At 35.8% G+C, this 24,620-nt stretch overlaps 2 pseudogenes; both read left to right on the top strand.

Moving 5' to 3' along the window:
• Window positions 1-351: 351 nt before the first annotated feature.
• On the top strand, window positions 352-1,308 carry LOC150006326 (M-phase phosphoprotein 9 pseudogene; annotated as a pseudogene).
• A 17,518-nt stretch (window positions 1,309-18,826) lies between these two features.
• On the top strand, window positions 18,827-19,739 carry LOC150006327 (thioredoxin-dependent peroxide reductase, mitochondrial pseudogene; annotated as a pseudogene).
• Window positions 19,740-24,620: the final 4,881 nt, after the last annotated feature.

The raw sequence follows: 24,620 nt of genomic DNA on the forward strand, positions 1-24,620 counted from the left end.
AAATGATTGTGATTGAAGATTGAAAGAAAACCAATCAAATTCTTATAGAGAGCTGTGGTCAGTTAAATAGTGCTTGAATTAAGCTACTAGTCATGGGAGAACACTTGAAAATAAGAATAAGTTACCAGAAATAGAAGTGAGTGATTTCAGAGAACACCTCAGTGCAGCCAGCAATGACTCCAAAATTTTACAAGGAAAAATTGAGGAAATGAGAATAAGTAATAAAGAAAAAGACAATACCATCATGCAGGACAGGACAGTGGCTAACCAGCAGGAGAAACCTGTGTTCCTGGGTACCATTTTCCTCTGGAAAATGATTCTTCACCTGGAAGTTTATCATGGAACTTATTGATGAGAGAGAGACAGGGGTGGGGAAGGAGAGACAGAGGAAGAGAGAGTTCAGGCACACCTATCACGAGGACATTAAAATAACCTGATGAAGAAAAATATCTAAAAATTGGAGCACACAGACAGAAAAAGAGGACATTTCAAATGAATTAGTGAATCCTCAGCAAACAAATGTCTGTCAGTGCAAGTCAATTCCGAAAGAAATGTGCCCAGCAAAGACAAGAGCTGTAATTCAGCTTCACAAAGGTAGTCATCTTTACCAACTTCAAATCTTCAGTCAAGTACTCCAACAAAAAGAGAGATTATTTTAACACTAGATACTGTTACTTATAGTCCAAAGTGGCCCCCTAAATGAAACTTGTCCCTAGGATTTAGTCATCTACTTAGGAAAAATGAAAACAGTGCTATTAGAATTGATATACTTTTGGGTGATTTAGGAACTGTTCTTGTGTCTCCATTATAATGTACCAATCTGAGAAAACAACTCCAGTTTCTCCTCTGATGACTGAGAAGAAAAAAAATATTCAGAAAAATCCACTGCCATTCATGTTAATCATAACTTCCCTGGAACTGTTGCCAAATAGAGTGAAGGATATCTGTGAAATCGGCCAGGGAGAAAAACCCCTTAGCTATGAGCAGTGTAAGCTTGCTTCAGTAGCACCGCACTGTCATGACCTTGAGTCCACTGTAAAAGTGAGCCTGGCTGAAATGGAATGATTTTTTGATAAATGTAATAAAGAGAAAGAGCAGATTGAGGCATCACTAAGTCAAAGGCATTCTCTTGCAGGACAAATCATTTTGCAGACAAGATTAAATCAGGAGGAATATCTCAGCTTGAATCAGCTTCAGAGACCTATCCCTGGAAGCCTTGGAAGACAATTTGGAAAAAATTGAGAACTGGGTTCAGTTTGCATGACATTAAAAATGTTCCATGTATTACACAACTCTGCAAATTTTTGAGACTTGCAGCCAAGGAATTTTGAGGAATTTTTTGTTTGCACTAATGTAAAATTAATGCAAACTATTTTGTACTGTTTATGGGCCTTTAAATCATAGTTTTACAGTCATGTCATTTTTTACATTTGTTTTGTATTCAAATGACCATATATTTTAAAGATATTTGAATCTCTGTATATCTTACTATTTAAAAATTATTATTTTTATATAGTATGTGTCTTCAACTTACAACGAGGATAAGAAAGTGTGATCTGGGAGGCACAAATAGTGTTATTCTTTTACAATTAACTTTGCACACCAATTTTATGGACTTGTTCAACATTGTGAATATGATTCTTGTTTTTTCAAGGACAACTTTCATAAAAATAGACTAATACATGCTGAATGCAAAAACAATTACAGCATACTCATGATTTGAGTTGTTTTGAGTTTCTTAAAAATTAATGCATTTCTTATTTCAAACATTTATCTTAGAGAAAATATTAGATTAGTAATAATGAAAATATTGAAAATAATGGTATAATGAAAAGCTTTGAACACTACATGAATAACTCCTTTTATTTCTGTTAAACTTTACTATTTGTAAGGGAAAAAAATTAGAGGTGTTGTTTTCTAATTTTGCCACATACAGCACTTTCCAGAGAAAGTTTAATACTTAGAGAGCTGTAGTTTTCTGCCCATGATTCTGGTAAAACTTGTATCCCAACCTTGATCATAAATTGATAAAGTTTTGATAAAATATAGGTTACCACCCAGTGAAGCTATAAAATCAGCCCAGGTTTTCTTAATGTACATAGATCTTCAGATATCATCAGAGTTATCATGCAGACATGTTTAACCCCCCTATATTCCCTCCATTCCAGCCAAAAAGAGAAGTAAATACTCCAATAGTAAGGTGTTATAAGAATACTAGGTTGAGATCAGAGCAACTTACTATGCTTGTTAATGGAAGGCCATGTGTGCAGATGGAGCTAGGTGCCTCTAACTTGGTTTCACTGGAGGACACCAGCTCCCTGCCTGGGCAGTTCCTTCTGGCTCTCGGACATAGTACAAGGTCAGAAGGCCCTGCCCTACTCTGATCAGGAGCTCTAGCAGGTGTATATCCTGACTGTGGGTTAAGTCCCACTGCTTACCTGCTTGCTTTTCGGTGGTTAGTCTGAACGCAGTGCCCAGATCGTCAAACACCACACATGTTGATAAACAGATTTCATTCCATACATTCACAATTGATTCCCATTCAAAATGCTCAGGTTTTAATTTTGGTTTTCATTCCATTTTTTCTTCTCTTACATGGCTTACTAAGATGTAGTTATAATTCACCGCATCAACTGACACTCTATTCAATAAAGTATATGGATGCCTTCAATCAGAGATGTCAAGTCATGTTTGAATGAGGCCCCCTTTATGAAAGCTTCACCTGACCAAGCTCCAGACCTGGCTCCATGTTCCCCTCTCAGCTTGGGGATTCTCAGTAAGGAGGGCCTGTCCCACAGCTGCCTTCCTTACTCCTAGCCTAGAGCTGAATCTGTGCTCCCAACTACTGCAACCAGGTAAAGACTTCCACTACTCAAAATTTCCCAGTCTTTGTTTTTTTTTAATCTCCTTGTTACATTAAAGAGAAGATTCAGTTTAACCAGACTTCAGTACACTTGAGTGAAGCACAATCAAGGGATTGCTTTTGCTGGTAACTTTAATGTGTTCATATACATGACATTAAAAACTAACTTGAAAATTAAATATATATATATTCTTAATGACACATATGTTAATTTTATTTTTTTCTATTGTATTTTTTTTCAGAATAATGCTTTTATGATATCCCTTCTGTTTTAGTAACAAGGCAAGGTTTTAAAGTGTTTGATTGATTTTTTTATTGAGATATAATTGACATAATTAAAGCACCTTTTTGAAACAATTATATTTTTAAATTGTCTTTTTATATCCACACTTGACTGAACCAAGTGTTGTTAATAGAATAAAAAAGTAAAACTATCCCTCTCTCATTTTAATTACCTCTTTGGTATAGCTTAACTTGTTATAGCTGATAAGAAAAATTGGTTATGGTCAATTAATTGCTACAGGCTAATGGATTCCATACTTGTTTATTGGAATCACTAGGGGGGGATATTTACCCTTCACCCTGGTGCCCAGGAAAACCTTAGACCAATGAAATGATAATTCCTGGGTGTGGGTTCCAGCCATCAGTAATTTTTAAGTCTTCTCAAATGACTCAATGTGCAGGCAATTTTGAGAATCATCATGGTATTATTTTACAAATATCAAATCTCATCCAAGCTTGAACTCTGTCTAGAAAAGTAGGTGTGTATGTGCTTAATAGTTTTATTTCCCCACCTCCCTATAATCCTGACATTGCAACTCATGTAGTATAAGTTTTAAATTGTTTGTTGAAATGTGTGTGTGTGTGTATCTATCTATCTATCTATCTATCTATCTATCTATCTATCTATCTATCTATCTATGGCATTACTTTTGGGAGAGGGAAAGTGGGCAAGAAATTGTTGACACTTGTGGGTATTTTATTTTCCAAATCACAACTGGGTAAATAAGATCTATGAGTCATTAGAAAAAGATGGAGATTGGAGTAAATGAGGATAAGTTTACATTAGAGAAATATGACAAATAGTACCACAGCCAACAGATCAAGGTTAACATAAACAGTGAAGTCATATTGATAAAGATGAAAATAAAATTTATCACTATGGCATTTCTTCCCAGAAAACATAACCCCAGTATGAACGTGATGGTTTTTTAAAAATCAGAAAAATTCCAATCAAAGACATTTGGCAAATTATTTGACCTGACAGAACTACTCAGAACTGTCAAGGTCATCAAGAACAAGAAGAGTACACATTAGAAACCATCACAACCAGGAGGAATCTAAAGAGACATAATGATTAAATATAATGTCATATCCTGAATGAAAATCTAGGCAAGAAAATGGACATTAAGTAAAAACTAATGTCATCTAAATAAAACATTGACATCAGTTAATAACACTGTGTCATTATTGATTAATTAATTGTGACAAATATAACATACTAATATAATATGCTACTATGGGAAAAATCTATATTATCCTTCAAATTCTTTAGGAAATCTAAAACCTTTATAAAATAAAAAGTTTATTTTAAAAAAGGAGAGTGTGACTTCTGGCCAAGGTGGAGGCATAGACAGACATGCTGTATCTCCCTCCACAACTAAGAAGGAATACAACTTCAGTAGTCCCTCTCTATATCACGTTTCACTTATTGTGGCCTTACTGTATCACAGGATTTTTAAAAATATTATATTTAATTATTTATCACAAATTTATTGCTATATCACAGGATTTCGCAATACTGTATATGTGTGTTGTTAAAGGTACATAGGTTTAAGAGTGTAGAATATGTTTAAGAACATAAGTAGTGTTTATAAAAGTGTGGAAAAGGTTAATAAGGGACTGGGAACGTTTATAAGTGTGTGGGAAGGGTTTATAAACCCTTAAAACATATATAAATACTAAAATAAATGTAAGGTTCCTACTTCGTGGATTTTCACCTATTGTGGGGGGGTCTATAATGTAATACCCACAATAAGTGAGGGAATACTGTACCTCAAAACAAGAAACTAGAAGTTCCAGAAAACTAAACTGCATGGAAGTCTAGCAAACAAAGGTACAAAGAAGAAATACTCATCCAGACACATAGGAGGAGCAGAGCCAGGTTGGAGGGATGTGGTGTGGTGGTGGCAGCAGCTGTGGCAGCAGCTGTGGCAGTGGCAGGCCAGCAAAAAGCGCAGTCACAGTTTTTAAAAAGTCAGGGGGGACACCTGGGGAGCGTATCCAACTCCTCACAGTGCATGGTCCCAGCACGAGGGAAAAATCAAGCCTCTTTGCTTCTGACTGTGCAGACAAGTAGGGGTTGGGATGGAGGCAGAAACTGCTGGTCTCTCAGCAGAGAACACTTGTTTAAAGGACCCCTATAGTTCTAGAATGTCCGCAGACCCACCCACTCTGGGAACAATGGCCAGGGCAGCAGCTAAAGGGGAGCCAGTCCCATACAAAAGTGGAAGAGGTGCCTGGAAAAGGGGCATGTGCTGGGCAGGTGGCATTGTTCCCTCCCGGACCCCTTCCCCAAATACAGTGCCACAATGTGGTGAAATAGGTCGCCCTGTACTGATGAATCCCTAAGGCTCTGCCCCTTACAACATAAAAGGAGTGACAGCTCTACCTGGGACACAGAGGCAAACAAACACAGGAGCCTGTCAGAATGAGGAGATGAAGAAGTATGGCCCAAAAGGGGAAACAGATCAAGGTTCCAGTGGGAGAACTAAGCGACGAGGAGACAGCCAACCTAACAGATGAGGAAATATGGCTAACAGATACATAATTCAAAACACTGGTGGTAAAGATGCTCACAGGCTTGACAGATATGCTTGAGTATGGCAAACGCGTAAGAGAAGAAGTGAAGGCTATGTTACTGAAACGAAGGAAAATCCACACAAAACCAACGGTGAAGGGAAGAAAACCGGGGTTCAAATCAATAATTTGGAACATAAGGAAGAAAAAAACAGTCAACCAGTGCAGAATGAGGAAGCAAAAATAGAAAAAAAAATGAGAAAAACTTCTCAAATTTTGCAAAGGAGATGAACATACAGGTCCAGGAAGCAAAGAGGTCCTTGGGGAGTTGGATCCAGAGGGGACAACACCAGGACACATCATGTCTGAGATTCCAAAGGTGAAAGATAAAAACAGAGTCCTGGGGGCAGCAAGAGAGAGGCAGAGAGTTGCCTACAGGGGGGTGTTTATAGAACTATCAGCAAATTTCTCAGAGGACACTTTGCAGGCAGGAACGGACTGGCAAGCAGTATTCAATGTGATGAAAGGCAACCTACAACCAAGATTACTCTATCCAGCAAAGCAGTCATTCAGAATGGAAGGGCAGATGAAGTGGTTCCCATACAATGTGAAGCTAAAGGAGTTCATCATCACCAAACCATTATTATATGAAATGTCAAAAGGACTTAAGAAAAAGAAGATCAAAACTATGAACACTAAAATGACAACAAACTCACAGCTATCAACAAGTGAATCTAAAAAATAAAAACAAAATCAAACTAAGCAAACCAGAATAGGAACAGAATCATAGGTATGGGGATCATTTGGAGGGTTATAAGCTGGGAGGGGGGAGGGGGGGAAATGGGGAAATTTTGTAGGGACTAAGCATAATTGGTTAGTACAAAATAGACAGGAGGATGTTAAAAATAATATAGGAAGAGAGAGGCCAAAGAACTTATATGCAGGACCCATGGACATGAACTAAATGGGGTGGGATTGCTGGAGGAAAGGGGGGTACTGGGCAGAGGGGAGCAAAGGGAAAAAATTGGGACTACTGTAACAACATAATCAATAAAATATACTTAAAAATAAATAAATAAAAAATTTAAAAAAGGAGAGCTGTGCAATGCTGAAAAGTCTTTGCACCCATGTTATGAAGGCAGTATTAAGATTCCCTTTCATTGTAAGAAGAATATAAAATTATTAAATTTCTTATTCTTTCTATATCTTTTTAGTGACTCTAGAAATGCCGACTAATTAGAAATATTCAGTAGGAATGCCATGCTAAAGACTTCCTCTTGCTTAACTAATACTTCTAACTAACTTCATGAGAATGATTTCCTAATCTGTCTTTCCAGCCCTGCCTTCTCATATAATATTGAAAATAATATTTCCTTCTCTTGCCTATTTCTTATTTAACATATATTTGCACAGCAATAATGTCCTAGTAATTGTCTAAATCACTATGCCCCACTGCCTTACCCAAAATGAATTTATTCTTTACTTTCCCTCCCAGCATTCTGTATCTCTCAAAATCCCTCCAATATTTCAACTTTAGAGTAAAATTGTATCTATTATTCTTCAAATATTATATATAGAGAAGTAATAATGTTACCAAACAGCAAGTTGGGGTCCTGCTGCTCACCACCACCCTGTAAGCAAAATTCCAGAGGCAAAGGTTTGGTGATAAAGGAAAGGAGTCTTTATTCAAAGGCAGTCACTTAAGCCTATCAAGTCACAGCTTTAATTACTTAAGCTACAAGTTAAGGCTAAACTCTACACCTGTGTCTCTTATCTTTCCCCCTAATAATTTCTCTAGGGTAGTTTACAAACTAAAACATAATACATAATATCTACACAATTCTGGAAGAATAGCAGACATCTACCTCAGAGCCTGTTTCATTTAGAATGTCCAAAGAATAAACCTGACACCCTCTGCCAGGCCAGACCAATACTAGGCTGTGACTGGAGTTCCTTCCCCTACAAAATACCATCCATTTGGAAATGCAGGCAGCTACAGCACAATCACCCAGGCATCCTCAAGGAAGCAGAGCCTAACATAGATTTAGAGCAAGAGCCAGCCACTCCAGTGGCCAGAGAGCCCAAGGCAGAGCCAGAGCCTGAGAGAGAGCCAGCTCAGGAGCCAGAAATGCTCGTAAGAAAAAGAGCCAGCCCTTTTTTTATTTCCATTGACATTCAGCTTCTCAGCTAATCCCATCCTAGCCTGCTTTCCATTGCCTCAACAAACTCCTCCTATGGTCCCTCATACTTCTCCCCAGTGACCTTAATCAGTTCTCTCTGTGTCAATAAGTCATATTGACTTACATTTTTTTATTTTTATGAACATTATTCTCAATGTGTGTCCGATAGCTACTGACACTTTTCATCATACCATCAATGGTCACAGTTATTTCTACCATTAGTACAATCTCAAACTACATCATCATGTATTCTAAAGAAACTGCAATAACTCCATATTTCCTAGCAAAACAAGAACAGATTTCAGATTTTGTCAATCAAGTTTTTTCATATTCAAACCTCAAAGTGTTAACTTTATTTCTTATTTTCCATAATGTAAATGTCTGGCTCGATCTAAAACTTAGCATCTTGTTGTCAAATAAACCTGTTGTTTATATTTCTATTATTGTGGCTTTTTGCCTTTCTTTTAATCTCATAGCAAATCCTCCCTCACAATAATGGCTATTTTCCTACACCATTTTTCAGACAACTTTAAATATTTTCTAGCATTCATAAAATGATTTAGCCCAATTATATCATACCTTACTCTGAAGTTAGTCAAATTTGAATACTGTAGAAACTTACTGAAAACAGATGTTGTTTTAAATGATTTTCAAATATCTGCCCCCATCAAGGACTTCTTTATGAAACTTTAAAACCTTAGGGAGATATAAATATTGTGACTAAATTAACATGCATTTATACTCCAACAAGGACAATTTTTGCTTTCAGATTAGTTAATAGATCACAGAGGGACTGGGAATTTAAACCGGGGTCGGGGGGGGAGTCTAAAGATAGGGAAATCTAGTGACTGGCAAAGAAAGACCAGAGTAAGAGATTGTGAAAATGAAGTCACTAATTTGGCTGCTCAAGGTACTCAAGAAAATAGTGAAATGGTGGTTGAGGAGATAATGAGCACCATGATAATATGATCTCTTGGGAAAATATGGAATTCTCAGCTGTAAAACCTGCTTAAATATTAAAGGAGAATATGCATTGACTCCAATCCTTGTGGGACTCCTGACTAGATGTGTTTCCTTCTTCATCAAATTTTCAGGTTTCTTAACTATCAGAGAGAATTGAAAAGATAAGGTCTGCATTTTACATGGAAGCATATAACCTACCCTTTACTGAAGATCTTAACTTTTCAATTAATGCATATATATGTGTATGTGTACAAACATACACACATACATACACAAATGAAACATTTAAACATAGATCTCTCTGAAAAATCACTTAGGGATATTATTAGAGTAAATAAAGTTAAAGGGTAATGGTAGGGGTTAGAAAAACAAATATGCTGTAATCTAATATTCATTTGCATTTGATACCCAAAACTTAATGAATTTAAGGTATTTCCTTATTATCAAAATGTTTCTACAGACTAAATATTTTTTTCATAAATCTATTTGCATTTAAATGAGGATAATGTTACCAAGAAAACAGGCATGGGTAACAATAAACTACCAGTCCAAAATTACTGACATGAGGCTCCTTTTTATCAGTAATAACAGGTTATGATGCTATTACAGAAGCTTATAAATAAAAGGATATTTCTATAGATTAGTATATTCTAGTTTTGAAAGGTTTTCCATTTGTAGTATAGTGAAGTGTTTTTGTTCTGATCCTATAGTGAAAGGTTTATTGTCAGAGAAGGAAAACTCTGATTCCAAAAAACCTCCGCTGACTTGCGGCATACCTCTTCAGGGGAAAGGCTAAGGGAGTAAACCCCGACAGAAAATCCGGAGCCGGAGTCCCTAAGGCGGTTTGACGTTGTAGTCAACACTGGCAACTCCTGCGGCGCACCTGAAGCCAAGCTGTATTGACTCTGTCTTTCCCTTGGACCCTTCAGCTGCGAAGAGAGGGGGGGGTCTGCTGCATGGGCAACAGCAGACCCTCCATATCACCCTGCCCAGGCTCTGTAGCTTCAGCTTCACTGGAGAGGACACTCCAGCGTCATCGCAAGATGTCGATTCAACACGGGAGGTGACAGATACCGTGTCACTCCCGAGTCGGACTGCACAGCCATTCTCGGCGGTGCAGATAGACTCTTAAGAAGCTACACCATCGTCTCTCGAGACGGACGGCTGCCGACGACGATGCCGACGATTGTCTCAGGAAAGCGAAAGTATGCTTTGGAAGTATTCAAGGATAATAATGATGAGGGAGCCTGTGGTGGAAGGATCAACCAGTCAGTAATTCTAGATAGTCAGAAGGTAAATGAGGACATCAGGTATCTAGGACCAGTTAAAAACAGGCTTAGAGGACTCAGAGTGATAGATAATGTATGAGGAAGAAAGATATGGTTGAACTACTTAGGTCTTCGCTAGTTGGTGAGAACTAACTCCACAGAACTAAACAGAACAGTAAAAATTTAAGTAGAAGATCCTGAGAATCAATATGGTAAACAATTATAAAAGAATGAATAATAAAGGAAATATTTTTATCATTGGTATTAAAGTCTAAAGTCAGATATCCATAGTAGTCTCATTGGAGATCTCCCATTTATTTGGAAATTCATAATAAGTTCTACAAGTAAAAAGAATCCCAGTGGAGACAATGCATTTATTTTCTTACATACAATTCAACATCAATTTAACCATTCAGAAACTACATTCATTATAATGATACTAAATACATAGTACACCTCAAAAACCTGGAATTTATTTATAAAAATTGTGTATTATAACATGGTTAAACTTCATTACCTTCAAAGTACTCTCCATTTGATGCAATATACGTATTGAGATATTTTTGTAACTGCTTAAAACAGTTTTTGAACTCATAGACTTTGATGCCTTTTTGCGCCTCTGCCATTTTTGTTTTACCTCTTTCACATCAGCAAAACATTTTCCTTTGAGGACTTTTTTCATCCTCGGAAACAAAAAAAGTCTCTTGGGACAAGATTGGCTTAGAGGGAGGGTGGGGCACAGGGGTAATGTATTTTTGGTCAAAAACTGCTGAACACTCAGGACAGTGTGGACACATATCATGAAATGGGAAAAAAACATTGAAAGAGTTCTCAAAAAAAAAAAAATCACTGATGCTGAACAAAGTGTCTCACAACAGCAGCTGGTGCACTGATACAGATGGGTTCCTAGAACAGTCACTTAGTGGTGGAAGCCTTTACTACAAGGAGTCCACCCTTCAGAAGATAATTCCAGTTTTTTGGGGGGTTTCTCATTTAAAGCACGAGTTTTTAAAGGAAATTCAAATAAACAAACAAAAATAAAATGGAAAAAAATACCCTCATTAGGCTGAATATTTTCTGTTTGCACACTAAAATAGCTGAGAAAGTCCTATGGTATACTATATCAATAGTCTATTCCTCTGCCTTCCCATTGAGTTTGGCCAGTGAGAGGCACTGGCAGGTGATGTGGCATGGCAAGAAAGTGAGGTAGGGCTGACTGATTCCTGGATAATTTGCATGAGTTTTTGCTATGTCTAACAATAACTAAGGTTGATTTCCCCTTCTAAAAACTATCCTCGTTGGTTTCTATTAATTATTTCCTTCTCTTATCTCTCCAAGTATAAGGTTAATTACAGCTCTCTGCTGCTTTTAGTCTTGATGTACGTAATGCAATATCCATTTTTGTTGATGTTCCCTAAGCCCTGTAAATAATTTATTTATTAAACTGTCCTCATTTATTTAGCCTGAATGTGACATGTCTTTTCTATTGGGATCATGACTGATAAAAATATAAACCAGAAAATCAAAAATAAAATTAAGGATCTTGGGTTAAATGTAATAATCCTATGCATTAATTAAGAAAAACTATTGCTATTTAAGTAGATTATAGTAACTATAATAAGATTCAAATGTATAAGATTAATAAGATATTGTAACAGTATGTTAGTATTTAGTGATATAAATGTCAAGTAAGACCAATAGCTGAGAGCACAAGCCATTCAGAATCCCATTGTCAAATTTCTCCAGCTTGGTTGAGAAAAATAATTTTAGCACAGTCCTCTCTTAACACTACCCATCTCTCCCACCTAAGGTGACACTATAGAAAGATTAGAGAAGAAAAATAAATAATCAAATCTGGGTAGAGTACTGTCCAGAAAGAAAAGTCAGTCCCTCAAATTAGGTTGTTCCCATCTCCAAAACACAGGCACAGAGGCTCCAGAAGAAATGTGTGAATATATAATTTAATAGTCATCCAATTTTCTAATAGTTGTCTATTCAAACAAAAAAATGGGAAAACATATTTGTGAGGACTGGGAAAAGTCAAAGTTAAAGGGTCCATTATTATTTACCTCCATTTCAAGGTTCAGGAGAGATACAGAATTAGGCCTTACTGGTGCACACAGGCCTGTTGTTGAGCCATAGTGATACATGAGTTATAAGGCCCAGGCTCTGGATGTGTAGACAAAACTGGAGAACTGTGACCTAAAAAAATGTGACTGAACATTCTTAACTGAAATGTTATTAAGAAGATTATTATCATCTAGTAAGAAGAGAAAGTTAGTAATATATGTCAGAATACACAAAATAAGACTGGAAATCTCCATGCTCATTGTGGAAAGTTTTGGTGTTTATTGGCAATGAGTAAAAACTAGGGATCACCCTATTGATTAAGAATGCTACTTAATTTATTACAAATTGCTGCTACATATGGCAATGCTAAACAAAGAATGTGTGTCCCATATAACTATACAATGATATCAGTAACTCATACTTTATGCTTATAATTTCACAGAATATACATACAGACTTCAATCATATACTTGAATTAGAGATGAAAATTAAGTTTGATAACAACATAAACACACTAAAATGGAAATAAAGTGTTTTATTTAAACTAAGCCAAAAAGAAAAGTCTCATACAATGTATTTAATTAAGTGCTATTGAAAGCATCATGTTGTCTAATTAATCTTCCATTCAACTTCTATAATAACCTTGGTAAATTGCTTTCTAATGTTTACTTAAAATATTCACTTTATAAGTAAATGGTTGCGCGCGCGCACATGCGTTTTAGTTAGCAAGAGATGCCATTACAAAATGCCATGTGACTATAAACAACAAACATTTATTTCTCACAGTTCTGGAGCCTATAATTCCAAGCTCAGGGATGGTGCCAGACATGGTTCTGGTGAAAGCATTCTTCCTGACTTATAGACAGACTCCTTCTAATTATGCACTTATGTTGCTCTTCCTCTTTCTCTAATCGCATTATGGAGACCCCAATCTTTTTTTTTTAAGTATATTTTATTGATTATATTGTTACAATATTCCAAATTTTCCCCTTCATTCCCCTCCACCCAGCACCCCCTCCCCCAGCAATCCCCCCCCAGTTCATGCCCATGGGTCGTACATACAAGCTTTCCCACTTCACCCTTTCATATATTCTTCTTCTTTTCTTAAATAAATAAATGATTAATTAATTATTTTAACAATAAAAAATAACAATCCCTCCCTCTCAGACTTAAGACCCTTTATAATCTTATAAAGGACAATGGGCAAAGGTGGAGACCCCAATCTTATGACTTCATCTAACCCAGATTAGCTCCCAAAAGTCTCATCTCTATATGCCATCACATTATATGTTAGGGCTTCAACATATAAATTTGAGGGAGACACACTTAGCCTGTAACAACCTGAAATGACATTAGTTCATATATTTCTTTTTCAAATTTTATGATTTAATAAAATAACCTTGCCACTGTTTTTATGAACCTTAAAAAACCACATTGGTTTGTTACTATGCCTCTTAAAATGTCATGCTTAACAATTTAATTAGGTTTTCAGTGTTTAAAACTTTTTTTGATCAATTAAATAATTTCTTCTGGAAACTTGTACATCTTCTGGCCTACATTATATGACATTCACATAGTTTTTTGATTTACATTAAATTATGGCCAAAATGAAATTTGCCAGATGTTGCTCAACTGCTGCCAAATTAGTTTAGTGTAGTTTTTTTAAATCAGTAGTTTCAGAAGAAGAACAAAGACCAGAAGATCTACTTATTTCTATTTATTCTTTAAATGATCCTGTTTGGTCATGTAAATTTGCACTGAGGATTCAATAAAAACTATAGCAGATATCTGCCTTATGTCTCTGGAATTTACCTCTGCCCTCCTCCTGCTTACCCGCTCTGTCCCATTTTACTTTTCCTTCACTTTCTGACTGACTTGACTGAAATAATTTCCCCTCAACTTACCTTGAATTTGTTATAAGTCACAATACTCCTGTGACTAATTTGTGTATGTTTAATTTTCAGTATCCTTCATAGACTATTTTATTTAGATAACAAAGATATTTTTCCCTCCCAGCCAGCAGAATTATATAATCTTAATCCACTTGATTGTTATGGTTTCAAAACACTTGAGAATGAAAGAGGGCACTATGAATAATCCCTCTAGAGGAACAGGCATTAACTGGAGCTTTCCTTTGTAAAACAGTTGGTCTGGTCACACATCAAAAACTCAATTCTCACTTGATGATATAAGAGAAAGGTTAATCTAGATGTTCCATAATAAAAAGACTTCTTTGTAATCAAGAAAATAATATTAATAACAATAATACTATTTTCTGATTTGAGAAAAAATATGTTTGCTCCTAATAGAAAAATGCTGATTTTAATATGAAACTGATTATCTAATTTTTAGTTATATATTTTTAAAATTTACCTATGAGAAAATTTACTTTCTAAAAGGTTAGCTTAATTCTGCCTATAATCTTTTTAATCAAATCAAGATAATCAGTGCTTAGAGGAACATTTAAAACTAATTACTGTTGAACTTACACTCAATCCTTAAAGTCTGATTAGAGAGTGTTTATTTTTTTCACATTTCAAAGTGGAATTTGATAGTATGTGGGTTTAATGTAGCTTTGGGTTACAGAGATGTCTTTAACTCTCACATTAATTATTGTAAGATGTTTCTCTTCCCCATTTTCTTTTCATTTTCTAATAGTATAAATAGGTATTCTTTTATGGTCAAAAATCTTTGGGAACACTTTTAGTACAAGAATAATAACACTCCTATAATATTAAAAGAGATAATAGAACCAACAAAAGTACATCATACATAATATGAAGTTTATTTTTTAGATGATCATAACTAATTACCACTACTTTTTGTTAATACCCATTTCTCACCCAAATGTTTTGGAGTCATAGTCTTGTGGAGACAATAGAAAATAGCACATATGTTGCTTTAATATAGGTAAAGTAGTCACAACAGTCATAAGAAGTGAAGTATTGATAACATTATCTGCACAGAAGGGTAAACTTCTCTGCTCTGAGACTCCAGGAGAGCACCTGGTTACTAATGATAACACCTGATGGAACTGAGGCTCCTTTCAAGAAACTAGTCTTCCCATTTTTAGGGGTGTTATCTTTATATCATCTTCATTTCTTAAGTATGAGGTATAACAACAACAAAAATCTAAAACACATTTCTAGAAATGGTTGACAGAATTATAATGAATTCTAGTCACCTTGTACTGATTAATTCTGAATAATAAAATAATAGATAAGCTTTGTGTTTTAGCACATTATCTAAAGTCCATATATTCCATTTTTATTATGAGGAAGTTATTTAAATCATTTTTATTTAGCCATAAAGAACAGATTTGAAATGATATTATAATTCTTTGCCCTATTATTAAATAAAATGTACTTCAATTTCTCTGTGCACTCTTCCATTTCAAGTAATCCAAAAAAATAAAAAATAAAAGTACATACACAATATCTTCAGTTAAGCTCTCATTATATCTGTTAACTACCTAAAGGAATTCAGAAAAAAATGAAATAAACTCTGAGAATGTATAACTAGTTAATTCTCTATAGACTAGATGCTCATCTTAGAATATAATTTCCACTAATTAATTCACTTAACAGAATTCAGAATCAGCTAAGCCATTTGGTGATAACCAAGGGTCCTTTGTAAAGCAGATAAATGCTAAAGCTCTACAGTGCTGTCTATTCTACTGCCACTAACACTAATGTTAGAATATTTTTATTATTGAGGAGCCAGTGAATACTAGTCTCAAATAACAACCTTCTCTTACCAACAGATATGTGAGAGAGGTATGCAGAAGGTGTATAAAAATTTAAGCTAATCACTGTTTGTTAGCTGAAGTTTCATAACCCCCAAATATGAAATGAGAGTGTAAATTCAATATGGAAACATGAATTACCCAATTTTTTTCCTAAGCCAATTTTGCACACAAATCATAGCCTAATGAAATCTAATGTCAATAGATAATGTCATAGAGGCAGCAAATTAGATGAAAGATCTTAATAGAATAGTTCCAGGTTAAGTGCTATAAAAATAAAATATAAATGAGCCACACATGTAAGTCATACGTTTAATTTTAACTTTCATAATACATTACTAAAAAGTTAAAAGGAACATGATTAATTTTGACCCAATATATTCCAAATAATATAATTTCAATACAAATTAATATAACATTTATTAACAAAATAGCTCAGATTTTTAAATTATATCTTTAAATTTTTGTGTGTATTTCAAATAGCACATATCAACGGACACATTTCAAGTGTCAGTAGCCACATGTGACTAATTACTACTATGCTGGAAAACTCAAGTCTAGAATTATATGGCCTAGGGCTTGACAGTTTATATAATTATAGCTGTCTTTATACAATAAAAGAAAGAATAATAAGTGAGTGAAAGAGCTGTTTTTCATCTTATACAGGTGCATAGTCCTTAGAACTTCAGTAAGATGGAAGGGTAAAGTGGAAAAGAATTGTAAGAAAAAAAAATGGGTGATTTATCATTGTTATGAGTTTGAGATGAAAAAGGTGGTGGTTGTGTGGAGATACAGTTAGGTCTCTACTCATGCAAAGGTGGAATCTGGATATTTCACTTTTGCAATAAGAAAGGTGAAAGAAAGACATAGCAATGAGTAACTTTTTAACTGGCATTTTCATCAACAATCTATATTGAATTCAGGCTTCTTTTCTTGTTTGGGCTAGACCTATTTTAGGAGACTCTCATATTTCTAAACATCTTGCAAAATGGGAACAATGACCACCATTTTTTAGGATTCTATTTTTAAAAATGTTTCTGTACTAAACTGCCTTAGCAGACAGAAAAAATGTTTTCTTCTGAAATAGAGGGCTGGAAAAGTATATTGCTCATTATAAAAATGTATATATTCCCCAAACTCAAAATTCATCTTCTGTCACACACCCTTACCATGTACAAGAATCACTTGGCCTTCCTTTTATGGTGTTGTCTGATTTGGGACAAGGAAAATAAATCTTACCGGTTTTCTCTATTAAAGTTTTGCATTTTCCACCAGCCCTCATGTAACTGTGGCAGGCTGACTTGACAATTTACAAGTATGGTAAAATTTTAGACTCTTCATGTGTCTTGACACCATTGATTATTTTCTTCACCAAAGTTTTCCATTCTGAAAATAGCAGAAAAGTTGGGTTATGACTTTTATATGTACAGAATGTCAAAGGGCTTAATTCAGATAACAGGAAATCAGTCAATAACATTAATTTAGATTCCATGCATTCTTAGCATTTTTAAGCACTATGAATAAATAAAAATACATGTCTGTAAAATATAATATAATAAGGCATATCATACAATGTAATAGGGCAGTCATGGCCTCCTCTCAAGATGATGACATTCTAATTACAAAATTAATATTCTTACTTATGAAGAAAACTTAACAGATACGCAATACATATGGATAGTAGGGCAGATTAGAATAGTGAAATGGCACTTCCAAGTCAGTGAATGTAAAAAAAAAAAAGCTGCTCAAACTTCAGATTTAACAAGATCCTTATAGAAAAAAAATAGCAAAGTATAAAAAAAAAGTTAAAGCTGCATACCCAAGATAAAGTATGGGAAAAAAAGCATGAAAGAAATATACATCTACAATAGGCAAAGCAAACAACCATATTGAAGATCAGGAGCAGGTGAAGGTGAAATAAATGACAGCTGATTGCATGAGGCCTTTAATCACAGTCTGAGTTTTCTTTTTGTCATATGGTTAACACGGAATCATTGAAACCTTTTTAAAATTATAAGTAAATGTAGTTTTAGGAAACTAAATCTGAGCTATCACAAAGCAGCATGGCTTTTTAATATGCTAAAATGTACCTGGTGAGTTTGAGGCTAAAATATATATTTTCACAATATTAGTTTTTAATAGACATATGATAGTTTCTGGATTATTTTCACACAATAATCACAGTACTGCACTCTGTTGACTTACCATTGACAGTATATTTCTAAAACTCATTAATAAGCTCCCAAAACTTAAAAAAATGAAAGCAAAATTATAAGTTACAGGAGAAAAAGGGAGCTTTTAGCTCAGTGCAGTGCATGGTTAAATATTTGACTAGTAAATTCATATATAAATAGTAAGATATCTTTATTTTCTCATACAATTCAATGTCTCAGTTTAGGAAATAAAGATATAAGGAGTAAAAATAATTACAAAAGGAAAAAAGAAAGAAAAAATAATGAACATGTGTGGATTGAATATGGCTCTGTTTTCTTTTAGAAAAATCTGTGTCTTTTTAATGAGCTGTTCTAGAACCACGTTTGTGTTTTTTTGGGGGGGGATTGTCTTTAATTCTCAAAATGGAGTCTAAATATGACTAAATTTCAATTATGAAAGAAGAGATAGAAGGATTCCAGGCACAATGTCACTTCATAAGGGAAGTTAATGTTCGATGATACACTTAAAAGGGTAGACCAATGTAGCTGAATGACCTTTTCTCTACATCCATTTCACTAAGTCTGAATACCTAAGGGTTAAATATACAACACTTTGTAGACTTATGTAAAAGTAGAATCAGTGTTTTATTTCATGTTATCTCTGTCAATACAATTGCATTTAAAATATAGACAGTATAACATATCTGATTGACCCTGACATGAAATAAAATTAATGGGACAAGTACCCAAAATACAGATTTAAAAAATTAGTACAGGCATTGAAGATGGCGGCCGCAGTGGGAAGGTTGGTGAGTGCTGTTCCTTGGGGCATCTCTGCCTCTGCAGCCCTTAGGCCTGCTGCTTCTCGAAGAACGTGCTTGACAAATGTATTGTGGTCTGCGTCCAGTCAAGCCAGATTAGCCTTTTAGCACCAGTTCCCCGTACCACGCTCCTGCCGTCACCCAGCACGCACCCTATTTTAAGGGAACCGCTGTCGTCAAGGGAGAGTTCAAAAAGCTAAAGCCTTGATGACTTCAAGGGGAAATATTTGGTGCTTTTCTTCTATCCTTTGGATTTCACCTTTGTGTGTCCTATGGAGATTATTGCTTTTAGTGACAAAGCCAATGAGTTCTGTGACATGAACTGCGAGGTCGTTGCTGTCTCCGTGGACTCCCACTTCAGCCACCTTGCCTGGACCAACAAACCCAGAAAGAACGGCGGTTTGGGCCACATGAACATCGCATTGTTGTCAGATTTGACTAACAGATATCCCGAGACTACGGCGTGCTGCTTAGAGGGTCCCGGGCTGGCACTAAGAGATCTCTTCATAATTGACGCCAATGGAGTCATCAAGCATTTGAGTGTCAATGATCTCCCAGTAGGCCGAAGTGTGGAAGAGACCCTCTGCCTGGTGAAGGCATTCCAGTTTGTGGAAGTCCATGGAGAAGTCTGCCCAGTCAATTGGACCCCGGATTCTCCTACAATCAAGCCACATCTGACTGCTTCCAAAGAATACTTTGAGAAGGTAAATCAGTAGATCATCCCATATGTACCTGCAGCTTCTCAAAAGAGCCACAGCTGGAACTCAGGTTGAGCATTTCAAAGATGATTATGTATATAAGGCAAAAAATCAATTATGCTTGCATTCATAAATATTACTCTAAATGTTTTGTTTTTGTAACATTGTCTAAGGCTTTTTAAACAGTTAGTTACTAACATGAGTCCTTTTTTGGTTTCTTGATGGCTATTTATAGACTGCCTAGTTCACCTGTTTCTTTGATCATGTCTTCAATGGGAAACACTCTTCTTAACCTTACTTGAACCTTTGTGTACACTAGTGTAGTACAAGTATCAAAAACCTCTGATCAAGGGTCCTGAAATTTTTTTCTTGAATTTCTTTGTATTAAACTGAATTTTCTTTTAAGGTAACAAAGATCATAGATTTAAGTTGTTAGCATCAGCAGTCTAATTTAAATTTAACTTAGAATGGAGATATATGTGATGAAACAAATGTGAATCATGTTTTTAAAAAATCATAGTGGCAAAGTGACTTCACTGATCATGCATGTTCCTCATCCCTGAGATTTATAGTTTATATAGTTATTTTGCTTATTTTCTTTGTTAGCTGACTTGATATCTACATACTTTCTAAATATTGAGTAAAGGTAATTACAGAGGATATTTATTGAATTTTTGAAATCATTGTAATTGTATTTTCTGAAGTGCTCAATGTAAAGTATATAATAAAAATAAACATTTTAAAATAAAAATAATGAGTATAGATTAAAATTAGAAGGAAATTACATTTTTAAATGATTTAACCAGGAGTAAAAATAAACAATGCAGTATAGTGATCTTTGTAACACAGTAGCTAATTATTGTGAGATTAAAAACAACAAAGAATTATTTTGCATTTTTGCATATTCACCTACCTCTGTGATAATTACTAGTGAAGGAATTAAATGGTTCACTTAGTACTGAATTCAGCATTCCAATACCACAGAGAACAATCCTTGCTAATTAAAGATGCATTAACTGCTTGGCAATGCAAAGATATTTTTTATTTTCTTAAACAATTGTGGTCTGGTGAATATCCCTCAATGCTATGCTATTTCACTTTAAAATTATCAGAGTCAACACTGAACTCTTTTAAATTATTTCTACCTTGGTAGGTGAATTAAATATTTTTATAGGTATGTGTGTGTATGCGATATATCATATATTTATCGCTACTCATAGCAATGTATAAATATTTATCATATGAATATGTATTTACATAAATGTGTACATATATTTATTGACTTATGGATAATGGATAAAATGTGATGTGCAGAATATATATGAAATAAGACAGGATCTATGTCATTTCCACCATGGTGGCAACCATACTATACCTAGACCTCAGTATGCTGACTTCTGCCCTGGGAACTACACCTTAGGGGGTCTCATCCTGTGGAGCGCTTTTTATGAAATGTTCTATGCACCACCCTGGTTCTTGCTCTTTCTGATTGGCAGAGCTCTCCTCTTCATAACAAGTTGTAAATTCTGGTCACCAGAAACACCTTTCTCAAAATGTTGTATATGCTATTTGCTTGGCTGGGATCAGCCAAGAACAGTGGTATCATGTAAGCTAGGTGATCTGAGGCTAGATCTGCTCTGTCTTTGCTTCTCTATTTCAAAGCACTGTACAACTTTCTTCTCCATGTCTGTAGGAGCACCAGGTTCATGCCTGCATGGTCATCTTGGGAGGATGGCTTGTGAGCTGTTCGCAACCACAGGCCAGCACAGTATTTTTCCCCAGTATCAAAGGGCTGCCAAATGATTGCAAAGGCACTGATTTAGGTTGACTCACTTAGAGTCAGCTAGCTGAACCGGTATTTAATTTAACCATGTGTCCATGGGTTATACATGCAGCGACTTCTGGTCACCTGTGTTCTTCCTGAGGCAAAAGTTGGTTTTCTTCATTGGTCAGCTGTACAAAGTGGATTGGTAATTTAAGATTGGCTATATTTAGCAGAGACAGCAATTTATAGAAAGATAAATTCTCTAAACATTCCTTAAAATTGTATGGTGCAATGTATTGTTTTGGGATGGGAGAAGGGAAAGAAGACTAATTCTATAAAGATCAACCCACTGAGCCAACACCAGTCAGGGCTGATCACTTTTCTATTATAATTTGTCAACAGCTTAAGGATTGCATGAACACTGATTTTCCCTTATATATAGTTTTTAGGGGAAACACTTGAAATGGAAGCCAAGAAGGATGCATACCCTTTGATTTGCACCAAAACTTAATTTTATGAGTAGCCCAGACTAAATGCATTTTCCATTCCACCTCTGGGTACTTCTTATAAACCTTGATCAGTGGATCTTGGTAAAATGAAAATGATCAGCACTCTTACAATTTCTCTTATGCTCATTAGTCAGTTTTGTTTTGTTTTTACCAAAGTGTTTATTGGAAAGAGACATATGAATCATTAAAATCTTGGAAAGGTAATATAGACAGAACAGCAACTGTCTTACTGAAGACTCTTCCTAAGTTTTCCAATAACCAGTCATCTGCTTTCATTCTGTAGGGTGTCTTCTGGAGTGATAGTTCTCTGATCAACTCATAAATGCTTTATGAAAAGTCTGCCTGCTCCTCCATACAGACCCTATTTTCAGCCAAGCATCTGAGGAACACAGGGTAAAGGGAACTCTTATATAACTGAATCCCTGGTAGGTGCATTTACAGTTCTAGTGGATTGGGCTGCCTCTTATTGAGCCTAAATTCACTGGCAATTGAAAGAGCAGTTATAGGATTGCAGTTGTTACTAAAGATGGATAACAGTGACTTCAAGAACCTGATTCATTTTCCAATAAGAAGCTTAAGAAAATATCCGACATTTCTACCCTAGCTTTCAAACACAGATTTGATGGATATAATAGGGCCACTACCTTGTCTAGATTTCTCTTCTTGAATGAATTTACTTGCTAAGAATTCAACAGGCTGCAATCTGTCTCCTGATTTTACTCAGCCAGAGAGAATATAATGAAGAAAGTTTTTTTTTTTTTTTAAGTATATTTTATTGATTATATTGTTACAATAGTTCCAATTTTTTTTCCCCTTTGCTCCCCTCCGCCCAGCACCCCCCTTCCCCAACAATCCCCTCTCCAAGTCCATGCCCATGGGTCGTACATACAAGCTCTCCCGCCTCACCCTTTCATATATTCTTCTTCTTCTTTTTTAAAATTAATTAATTAATTAGTTAAATATTTTAACAATAAAAAATAACAATTCCTCCCTCTCAGACTTAAGACCCTTTACAATCTTATAAAGGACAATGGATGAAGGTCTCGAGCTCCTCTAGCTGCTTCAAGCTGGACATGGTCGTCGTCCTACCTACCCGTGGGTCAAGAAATCCCTAATAAGAGTGGGGATGTGGAGGGGAGGGTGGCCTTCCCACAAGGGGAAGGATCGTGCAGACTCCAGGTTGGTTGGCTGTCTCTGGACAACGGCATGCTTGGTTTGACAGGCTGGCATCCTTGTTGTATTCTGGGGGCAACAGGGTTAAAGGACATCATTTAATCCGTAACCACTAGATGACAAAAGACAGGTATTAATTTTTCAATGTCCCACATTAGGGAAAAGAAGGGCTTCTTTGGAGGAAGGTGTGCCAGGTACATCTCACCTGTCCAAAACCCTTTTGCCCATTATACTTATTTTGGACTGAGGGAAATATTTTAGGTTTCCCCCATCTCAGGCCTCTGGGCTTTTTCTGTCCAAGCCATTAGGATAGAAAAGAGAAACCAGTTTTAAAGTGAAGCCCACAGACCACCCCGTTCTTCACCAACCCAGCCACTTAGTTCAGCCAAACCATTGAGTCTCAGGAGGCAGCAATGCAGACAGGATTAAGTGAGGCCTATGCATACAGATAATCACTCAGGTAATGAGATTGTAGGCTTATGCCCTTTGAAAACAGAAAACACATGTTAATTTATGTAACATAACCCACATACAAGTCTCTAAATCTGTAGGACTGTCTTATCGGAAGGAAAATCCTTGTCCTTCTAATATTCACTGAACTTGCATTTCTATTCTTTATATTTTTATTCCCCCCCCACTAAAAAATTTTCTGTTTGTTTGTTTTTCCACTACAGTTGTCTCACTTTTTTCCCCCTCTTGCTTCCCTGCACCCTGCCCCCCCCACAGTCAGTCCCCACCCAGTTGTCCATGTCCATGGGTCATTCATACATGTTCTTTGACTAGACCCTTCCCCTTCTTACCCCTTCTCTCCCTCCCATCTCCCCCTTTGTTACTGTTAGTTTATTCCTTGTTTACATACCTCTGGTTCAATTTTGCTCATTTGTTTGTGTTGTTCATTAGTTTCCTGTAACAGGTGACAGCATAAGGTAATTTTCTTTTGTTGCCTGGCTTATTTCGCTAAGCATAATTCTCTCTAGTTCCAATCATGTTGTTGCAAATGGTAGAAGTTCCTTCTTTCTTTCAGTACTTATTCATTGTCATTTTCCCCCTTTGTACTCGTGTTCCTCTCTGTCTCTCTGTTTCTTCATCTTCTTAAAGCAGACCCTTTAGCATCTCTTGCAATGCTGGTTTGGTGGAGATGTATTCTTTTAGCCTTCTTTTGTCTTGGAAACTCCTTATTTCACCTTCCATTTTGAATGAAAGCCTTGCTGGGTAGAGTATTCTTGGTTGTAGGCCTTTGTTTTTCATTGCTTGGAATATTTTTTGCCATTCCCTTCTGGCTTGTAGTGTTTCTGCTGAGAAATCTGATGATAGCCTTATTGGAGCTCCCTTGTATGTTATTAGTTGTTTCTCTCTTGCTGCTTTTAGGATTCTCTCTTTGTCTTTGAATGTTGGCATTTTAATTATGATGTGTCTTGAAGTGGGCCTGTTGGGGTTCATCTTCATTGGGACCCTCTGTGCTTCCTGGACTTGCGTGACTCTTTCTCTCGTCATGTTAGGAAAGTTTTCTGTCATTAGTTTTTCAAAGAGGTTTTCTATCCCTTGCTCTTCTTCTTCTCCTTCTGGAATTCCTATGATACGGATATTATTACGTTTCATGTTGTCCTGCAGCT

Source organism: Furipterus horrens, unplaced genomic scaffold (assembly GCF_987537825.1).
Source record: "Furipterus horrens unplaced genomic scaffold, mFurHor1.1.pri manual_scaffold_6, whole genome shotgun sequence".
NCBI lineage: Eukaryota > Metazoa > Chordata > Mammalia > Chiroptera > Furipteridae > Furipterus > Furipterus horrens.